Genomic DNA, 9,259 nt, shown 5'->3' with positions numbered 1-9,259 from the left:
TTAAGGTTTTGTCTGTGTGAAAACCCCAGATTCAAAACAACTCAACGCTCTTTTACATTTTAATTTTAATAGTGTTAATGTTCAAATCGTCTAAAAGTAGAAGTAGTTAGTAACAGTGTTGGGGTTAACTCATTACAAAAGTAACATTAATATGTTACTTTATTACAAAAGTAATATATGTAATATATTACTTTTAGCAGTAATATAACTTATTACCAATAGGATTTCAGTAATATTATACCAGTTACTTTGTCAAGTAACAAGTTACAAATTCAACAATCATCAATATTGTGGAAATGATATTTTAATGTTTTATATTTACTTACCGTACTTAACTAGGTTTCACAGACTTCCTGTTTTCAACTAGTTTAGGCCTAAGAAATGAGGAAGCCAGTAAGTTATTATAACCAACACAATGAAGCACTATGTTCAAATACAATAAATTACAAAATAAAGTGCAAAGTAAAACTATGTAATCACAGCACAGTAACAGTTGCTATAGTCAAATGGAAGAGTTAACTCACAAGTTGCTCTTCAGTCAGTCAGAAACGTTTTTGATATTGCAAACTGTGACGTCACACAGATTTGAGATGTAGAGGCTCTCATTCTCACTCTGTCATTTAATTTTAAAGCCATATAAATGACTCCTCCCTGCATTACATCTGTGTGAGTGCTGCTCTGCTGTTTACTTCAATGATGGTTAATGTCTCCATCTAGTGGACAGACGGTAGTACTCCACTCCATCACCTGAGCTGTGGTTACTCTGCTTCAGACCTGTTTTCAGGTTAGATCGCTTGATGTCAGACTAGACTAGACTTGTTTACCCTGAAGTTATGAGGCCACACCCTCATATCAAATGAACACAGAACTGACAGAGGAGAATAAGCTGCGTCTGTCTTCTCTCTCTCTCTCTATCTCTCTCTCTCTCTCTCTCTCTCTCTCCCTCTCTCTCTCTCTCTCTCTCCCTCTCTCTCTCTCTCTCTCTCTCGATGAAGGCAGAACGTCTCTGACTTGATCTGGATGGTGTGAATTTACCAGGAATACATCTTCCAAGGTAATGGTGACTACATTTGTCTTTGTTTGATTGTTTGCAGAGTCGGGGTCCGTTACTCAAAAAAGTAATATATTACACATTACACATTACTTTCAAAAAAAGTAATGCCTTACTTTACTTGATTACTCCCTGGAGAAAGTAATTCGTTACACTACTCGTTACATTACTTTTGCGTTACTCCGTAAGCCTGAGATGCATTGTCACATAATTTGCCAGTTAACAATACAACATTAATCCTTACATATTATGCCCATATATTAGCACAAATCTCTATCGTAATAAGGTAGGTTGCAAAACTTTTCCTGTCTGATGGTGGCTATCCGTTCCCTGCCATCTGTATTTTGCTCAATATGTTTCTGAAAAATGGCGATTTCATTCTACTGTTGAAACTGGCAACATTTCCTCTACCATGTAGGAGGAGGCAACACGCCTGTCCATCTCTGATTTTGATGTTACCTGGTGAAAAGCAAGCTGTTGCTGCTTGCTTGGGGTCGAGGCAGGCGACTCAGCTTGGGTCTGCAAGACTGCAACCAGCTTTGTGTTAGCATGTTTCCACTGCAGATGCTTTGAGAGGTTTATGTCGTAGGCTACCGTAGCTAGCTGCTTCTGTCCAGGGCGTTTGCAGTTTCACATTCTTGTCCAAAAACTTGTTGTAGAAGACGGCGCTTTTTGGCAGATTGCTGGCAGACTATTACGGAACATACGCACTGCGCCCACTTCACTAGAAGACGTTGTATTTACAAGGGGTATTTACTATTTACAGACCCCATCGCTGCATGTGGGTTTCTCTTATGGTTTACGTTTACATTTAATTTAATTTAATTTTGTCCAATATTCAAATATTCCAGAATTGCATGTTGTGTTAAAATACATATTATTTATATCTAACACTCTTTAGCCTGATTTAATTGTAAAACAGAGTGTAAAAAGTTATGCAAAGCCTTCTGGGAAATTTGACCCGTGGAAGAGGAAAGTGGGCGCAGTTCCCAGCATGCCCCAGGGGTACTGTGTTTTTGTGTCAATTGTTTGTTTGTCAATGTGTTTTGGAGGTTAAAATGATTTATTGTTCTATATGCATGATGTTAGTTATCTGATAACTGATGTGTCGACTAATAGTGCTGTTCTGCATGCTAATACAAAGTTGAAATGTTGGCACCATGGGTGATTCTGCTGTGCAGTTAAGTGACTCGTCTGATGGGACACAGGATCTGCTATTAAAACGGAGATCTTTTCTCTCTATACTTATCTTGCTAGTACGAGGTAAGCGTTTGATTAGTAACTGTAATGTGATTACTGCACTTAGGTACAGTAGTGCCTTGCGAACGGCGATGGACTGTATAGAAGTGCAATTGATCTTGCACGGCATTGGCTAAAATGTCTATGTTGATAAAAAAAAACACCTGTGATGTCACTGACCCTAACACTGTTTTGCATATGCCTTCCCCCAGGTGTGACAGACCAGGAACATCCTGACATCATCAAAACAAACTAGCCTGTGACCTTTACCCTGATTTAAAGGGTAAAGGTCCATTTATCGCTAAATGTATACATACATATGATGATTATTATTATTCCAGACAGACACACAAATGGGAAAACACAGAAAAACAAACATGTATTGTCAACATTCAATCTTACAACCAGCCGCATAAGATGCTTATATGGTTGTAAGCAATATTGTGCCTGGAATCCATGCGGTCCACGAGGGAACCAGCCTGTCATCCATCTCTCAATCATGTTTGGTCCTTGAATTTGAGCAAATTGGCCCTGCAAAGTTCTTGAAATTAGACATGGCTCAGTGAAAGTGATTTCATTTCTTTATTTTGCAACGGGCTGAGGTTGAGTTTGTTTTGATTTGATGTGCAACAGCAGAGTTGATTAGTGTTCACACAGTCAATTCTGAAGCACCTTGAATTTCTAAATGCACTCCCTGTAAATATTGTACAGTACTATATTGTACTCACTTAACTAGTGGAAACACTAATTTGAACAGTTAGTCATCATAGATGGAAAGAGCTCAGTGCTGTTTTATGCTGTCTTTCGCCTATCCTCATTCATTGGTTTGTTTGTGTGTGAAGGGCTAGGTAATGTGGCCTAAATGTTTCCCTATTGAACCGTTTAAAAATCGATGCAATTTGAAATGCAAAAATGAATTTGAGTCGCCGGCAAGCCGTCAGAAGTGGCCACTGCACGGAATTGAACCGCGTCCCGGAACCAGGAGTCCAACACCAGTGACGGTTTTTCAGGCTACAGGCGACCCATTAAATCTAGTGTTTGTACGGTATATTGTTTAAAGTGACCTACATTTGATTGACATATAGATTGGAATATAATCTGACTTTGGATCCATTTAAATGGCAGATAAAGCTCTTTGAAAAGAGGTTTGGTTGAGTATTAAAGATAATTGCAGTCTAATCCAGATAGAGGATAATCTTAATAGTCCAATATAACTTTTTAGCTTGTTCTCTCTCTCTCTCTCACACACACACACACAAACAGAATTACAGGAGAACCCCTCACAAGCTGTTGGTTGTGTGTAACCCAGGTCATGAAAGGTTACCATGTAAAGAACAGGACGCTTACTGGAGGGTGGAGGGGCCCGGGCTTTCCGGGGGGAAGGGGGGGGGCGGCCGCCCTCTTCTCCTGGTCCCGGCCGTGCACGTAGCACTGGAGCATGTGCATGGCTGACCCTGGCGCACACACACGCTCTCTCCTCACCCAGCTCACATAGTTATGAGCACAAAACATCAGAGCAGTGATTCACACAGCATCACACACACAATCACTGCAATTAATTAATCCATTACAACACTTACCCTGGGAGCCCAGGGCTGGTGGACTCATAGAGCCCGGCGTAGGTCTCCTGGCTGTGTGGACCAAAACCCACCAGCCCTCACTGACACGGTAATCCATTCTGCAAAATGACAGCACAGATTTTGAGCTATGTTACATTACATTTACATTAACATTATGACATTTAGCAGACGCTTCTGTCCAAAGCGACTTACAATATCACATTTTGTCAACAGTAGAACTATGCAACACAATCAATGACAGCTAAGACATTTTGATTGACTAAGGTAGCATCCTGTAGAAAGTAGTTTGAGAAGGACTATTAGTTAGTCTTCACGGCATGACTGATCAAATAAAACTAAATATACTACCAAAGAGATTAGAGCAAAGATAAGCATATTCATTCAATTCAAAGCTTACAGTGTTATCAATTTTACTTTCTGCAATGCAATGCTGTACACAGGCCAGCTAGATGCATTTATGCCAATTTTCCTAGGTTTGACAGTAAGCCATGTTATCTGCATGTCAAAATGACATGTCAGTTTCAAAGCTGCACACGCAGCAACAAGTGTTATCAATTTTACATTCTGCAATGCAATGCTGTACACAGGCCAGCTAGATGCATTTATGCCAATTTTCCTAGGTTTGAGAGTAAGCTATGCATGTCAACATGACACATGTCACTTTCAAAGCTACACACGCAGCAACGACCATTAGGCAGACTTACAGACAGCACAGCTAGAAATATGTAATTCAACAGTTTGATGACTTGACAGATGTTTACAGTAACGTTATCTACAAGTCAACACGATACAGTCGGTTAACGTTAAATTCTCCACACAGCCCAGCGGCGGCCTTAACGCAGCAGCGGCATAGTTGGGTTATTTTAAGCATATGAAATGGATTGCACGGCAACACCAATCAATTCGGCATACATTTAATACACATACAATAACTATTACAACATAAAACCCGGGCTGTCCTCGCCCTTTTGAGGCTCGGCGAAAACGGCATGTATTTGAATAGAGTTTGGCGAACAGAGTTTCGCCCTGCAAATAACGTTACGTTACGTTTTTCCTCTCAACAAGACTCGCTTTTATCGCATAATTAGATATAAAATCCAGCTCTTACCTCTTAGCGCGGAGAAATTCTCTGAATAAGGCGAAATAAGACAATCCAACACAATCCAACAGGCGTGTGTGACTGTGACTTTCGACGGCAGAAAAATGGCGGCTCTGAAAAACAGTTTCTTTGTTGAGGGTGGGTGGGGCGACTGGGGGGGAGCAGGCCAGAACCAATGAGAGGAGAGTCTACGTTATGCGATACTCGTTACCGACAAAAGTAATGTGATTACAGTAACGCGTTACGCGTTACCCCCAACTCTGATTGTTTGTTGTCTGGCAACGTGTGAAAGAAACTTCTGTCTTTATATACCTGGTCTGTTGGCAACAGGTCTCTCTTGAAAAAGGATGTTTTCTGTATCTCAATAAGACAGGACTTCCTCGTTAAATAGAGGGAAACACAGTGTGAGCAATTAAAAATATATATATTGGGGGCAACTTTTGCCCTCACGGTTTAAAACGTGGGGGCATTAACAACATTTTGGGGGCACTTTAAAAAATAGTAAATAATTAGTGCATAAAGTTGCTAAAGTGTAGTGTGAACAACAGCGCTGTTTGTGTGAGTGTGTTCTTCCTTGTTGTCTTCTGGCAACCAGCTTGCAGGTGCTGAGTGTGTTAGAAATGGAAATTAAATGTATTGAATGAAAATATCAAAATATTTGGGGCAATTTTTGCCCCTGGATCATGGTTTTTAGGGGCATTGATCTGATATTTCTTGGGGGTATTTTTGCCCTTGCCCCTGGCTATGTGTTTGCCAGTGTACGAAACACTGGCAAACACATTATTAGATAAATACATAGCTGACATTATGTTATCACTGTAATGCTGACTTCTGCAAGACGAGCTGCTAGTCTTTGTAATCATGAACCTGCTATTTGCAGATGGCGTTCATAGTGTCATAATATCCAACATTTGTTCTCTTAGTGGCCAGAACATTGTTTTATTTGTGACTTTTAGTGGAAGCCTGATAAACTCTAGTTATGTTGTAATCTCAGTTCTCTGCATTGGTGAAATATGTAGGACGTGTCAGAACTAGTCTGTAAGCTCAGATACATGTTGTGTTTCTGTTGATACACTGTGAACAAAACACTACAACACAGCAGAACTACATCACCTCATCTGTCATCAGAGGGTACCTGCTCTGACCTGGTTTCTGGAATAGCATCGGTATCGATATCGCCGTTCAAAGTACAAAAAAACCCACAGCACCAGAAAGCTCTATGTACATGTTGTGACATCGGGTACTCACCACGTGATGAAATAATAATCCATAGTTGCGTGAAACGCCATTTTCGTAGCAAATCTGCACCGAGTTACTTCCTTGTTTTCCTGAAGACAACGCTTCTGCTGTATGTGTGCATGCTGCTGCTGTATATTTCATACTAATTATAAGTATGACTATATGTGAAATATAGTTATTGTGCTCATTTGACTGGGAAAGGCCAGAAGTGATTGGAATGTTTCCCATTCTGGGGGATCTGTTCTCAGTAATCTGAGCAGAGTCTAGAGGGTCAGGAAGGTCAAGTAGGATGTCAGGCAGGATAGGAGTCCAGTGTGTGGTGGTGGATGGTTCCCAGATGGTATTTGTTATTTGTAAGTAAGATGATGTGATTGATGAGGATGAAGCTGTCATTATCGGCGCCAGGACTGAAAGTCAGACGTATGGGCACATATGGACTACTAGTTAAGGAAAGGTTTTAAGGTGACCCCAAGGTTTCAAGGGGCTCCTTTGGAGTGGAATGCAAGGAGATGGTCATGTTACAGGGTGAATATTCAAACACTATTCTAATGAGGGTATAAAGCCTTTGTCTCTTGGTTCTGAGAGCCAGAACGACATTTGGCTGCTCCGTTCTCCAGGGACTGCAGGCCCTGTAATACCATTTGCTGTACTTGAATAAATGCTTCTGTTCAAAAGCGTGGTATGGCCGACCTCATCATTCCGTTCCAAGACTCAGCTGAATTAACTACATTATGGCGATCACGAACTCGGACTGGAAATGCGCGATGCACTAGCGTGAGGCTCTCCCGGCTTGCTGCGCCCGCTTCAAGGGCCCAGAGGTGAGTTACCTCATTTGAACCGGGCGCTGTGTGTCTGTGGGTTTCTCCCGCTGTGCTGGTCCGCACCTGAAAAGTGCCTTTTTGCGGGGCGAGCTGAGTTTCGGGATGTTTTGGTGGGCTCTGGTTTAAATTTGAGACAGATGGGGGTGTTCAATTTTTAGGAAATGGCTGGCACAGAACTGACTGATTATTAATAGCCACTGAGTCTCTCAGATGGAGAGTCCAGTCTGTGGTTGTAAAGACGGATTATTGACATGACAGCAACATTCTGAACGTCTACTGCGGGTAACGTCAGTTTGGGGGTGATGACATTAGTTTGACACTGTCGAATTGTGCCATGAGTGGGGATGTTACATTTTTTTAAAGGGGGGAGTTCCCCAGGGGTAACTAAAGGGGTTTAAAGGCTTAATTGGCCCAGATGAAAAAGAGAGGGAATGACATGATTGTCATGTAGCCTAGGACTAAAAAGTAGCTTAAAGGTTTAATTGGCCCAGATGAGAGAGAGAATTGTTGAGTTGTTTAAAGCACATGATGAAAGTAGCTTTTAGTATATACTTTATGACAAAAAAATGCGAGTTAATAGCCTACTGTAAGTCAGCTTGTCTATTGGAATACTGATTGTGAAATTTGGCTGTGATTGGAATAGACTGTAGCATGCCTGGTCTAAAAGGGAATGAGAAATTGGAGAATTATTTAATTGTTTAAAACACACAAAGTAAGTGTAATTGGTGTATGTTTTCATCGACAATGCGAGGGCTTTTTTGAGCATGTTTCTCGGGTCCAGTAAGACAGATTGAATGGACATGCGCTAATCAATTACTGCTTTGATGTGTGAGAAGTTTGTTTAAAAAGAATAGATAGAATTGATTAGTGGTTTAATACACAGAGTAGTGTGATGATTGGCTGTGTTTCTTCATTATACAACAATGCGTTGGCTTTTGAGTGTTTCTCGAGTCTTGTGAGACAGATTGGATGAAGACGCGCTAATCAATTACTGCTTTGATGTGGGAGATGAAAAGCTTGCTTTAAACAGAAGGATAAATATGGAAAGTTGACGTTAAATTGAAGCATGGGCCAGGCAGGAAATTAGAAGTTAAAGTGTTAAAATGCATGTAGCCTATAGTCTAAGAACAACAGTGTTTGTTGAATTTGTGGGTCAAGATGCCCAAGTTTTGCTTATTAAGATGGCCAAGTTAGAGGGAAAAAGATGGGGATGCCCGGGGATTTTTCTAAACAAGAGTGATATGTTTAAATAAAATCTATTATCTATGGTAAGATCTTACAAATATATATATAAATAAACTACACATAAACTACCATTGGGGGGCGGTGTGTGACCAATAGAGGTGACATTCTCCCTGTTACAAGTCACTCTACCATCTTCAATGACTAAAAAGCTGTTATATTAAGGTGAAAAAGTTCTGAGGACATGGCCCCACCCTCATATCAAATGTTTACAGATGTTTATAGACTTTAATAGTGAAGTTATGAGGACATGACTGCACCCTCATATCAAATGTTTACAGATGTTTATAGACTTTAATAGTGAAGTTATGAGGACATGACTGCACCCTCATATCAAATGTTTACAGATGTTTATAGACTTTAATAGTGAAGTTATGAGGACATGACTGCACCCTCATATCAAATGTTTACAGATGTTTATAGACTTTAATAGTGAAGTTATGAGGACATGACTGCACCCTCATATCAAATGTTTACAGATGTTTATAGACTTTAATAGTGAAGTTATGAGGACATGACTGCACCCTCATATCAAATGTTTACAGATGTTTATAGACTTTAATAGTGAAGTTATGAGGACATGACTGCACCCTCATATCAAATGTTTACAGATGTTTATAGACTTTAATAGTGAAGTTATGAGGACATGACTGCACCCTCATATCAAATGTTTACAGACACCAAGAACTGACAATGGAGAATAAGCAGCGTCTTCTCTGTGTCAAGTCAAGTTTATGTGTATAGCTCTAATTCACAAGCATGTCTCAGCCTAACCTAAACCACTCTGACCTACTGGTATCCCTCAGCCATAAGGAGAGCCCCGGCACCCTCCACCCGAGTCCCCACTCCCACTCCCACAAATATATGATGGTGGAGCCCAGGCAGAGAAATACCCCCCCAACCCCAGAAAACCTTTCCACCTCTGCCTCACCTTAAAGGGGGTCATCCCTATGTTCCCCGGGTCCTATGTTCCCCGGGTCCTATGTTC

This window comes from Poromitra crassiceps, assembly GCF_964638095.1.
Source record: "Poromitra crassiceps genome assembly, chromosome: 20".
Classification (NCBI taxonomy): domain Eukaryota; kingdom Metazoa; phylum Chordata; class Actinopteri; order Beryciformes; family Melamphaidae; genus Poromitra; species Poromitra crassiceps.
Note: the sequence above shows the minus strand (reverse complement) of the source record.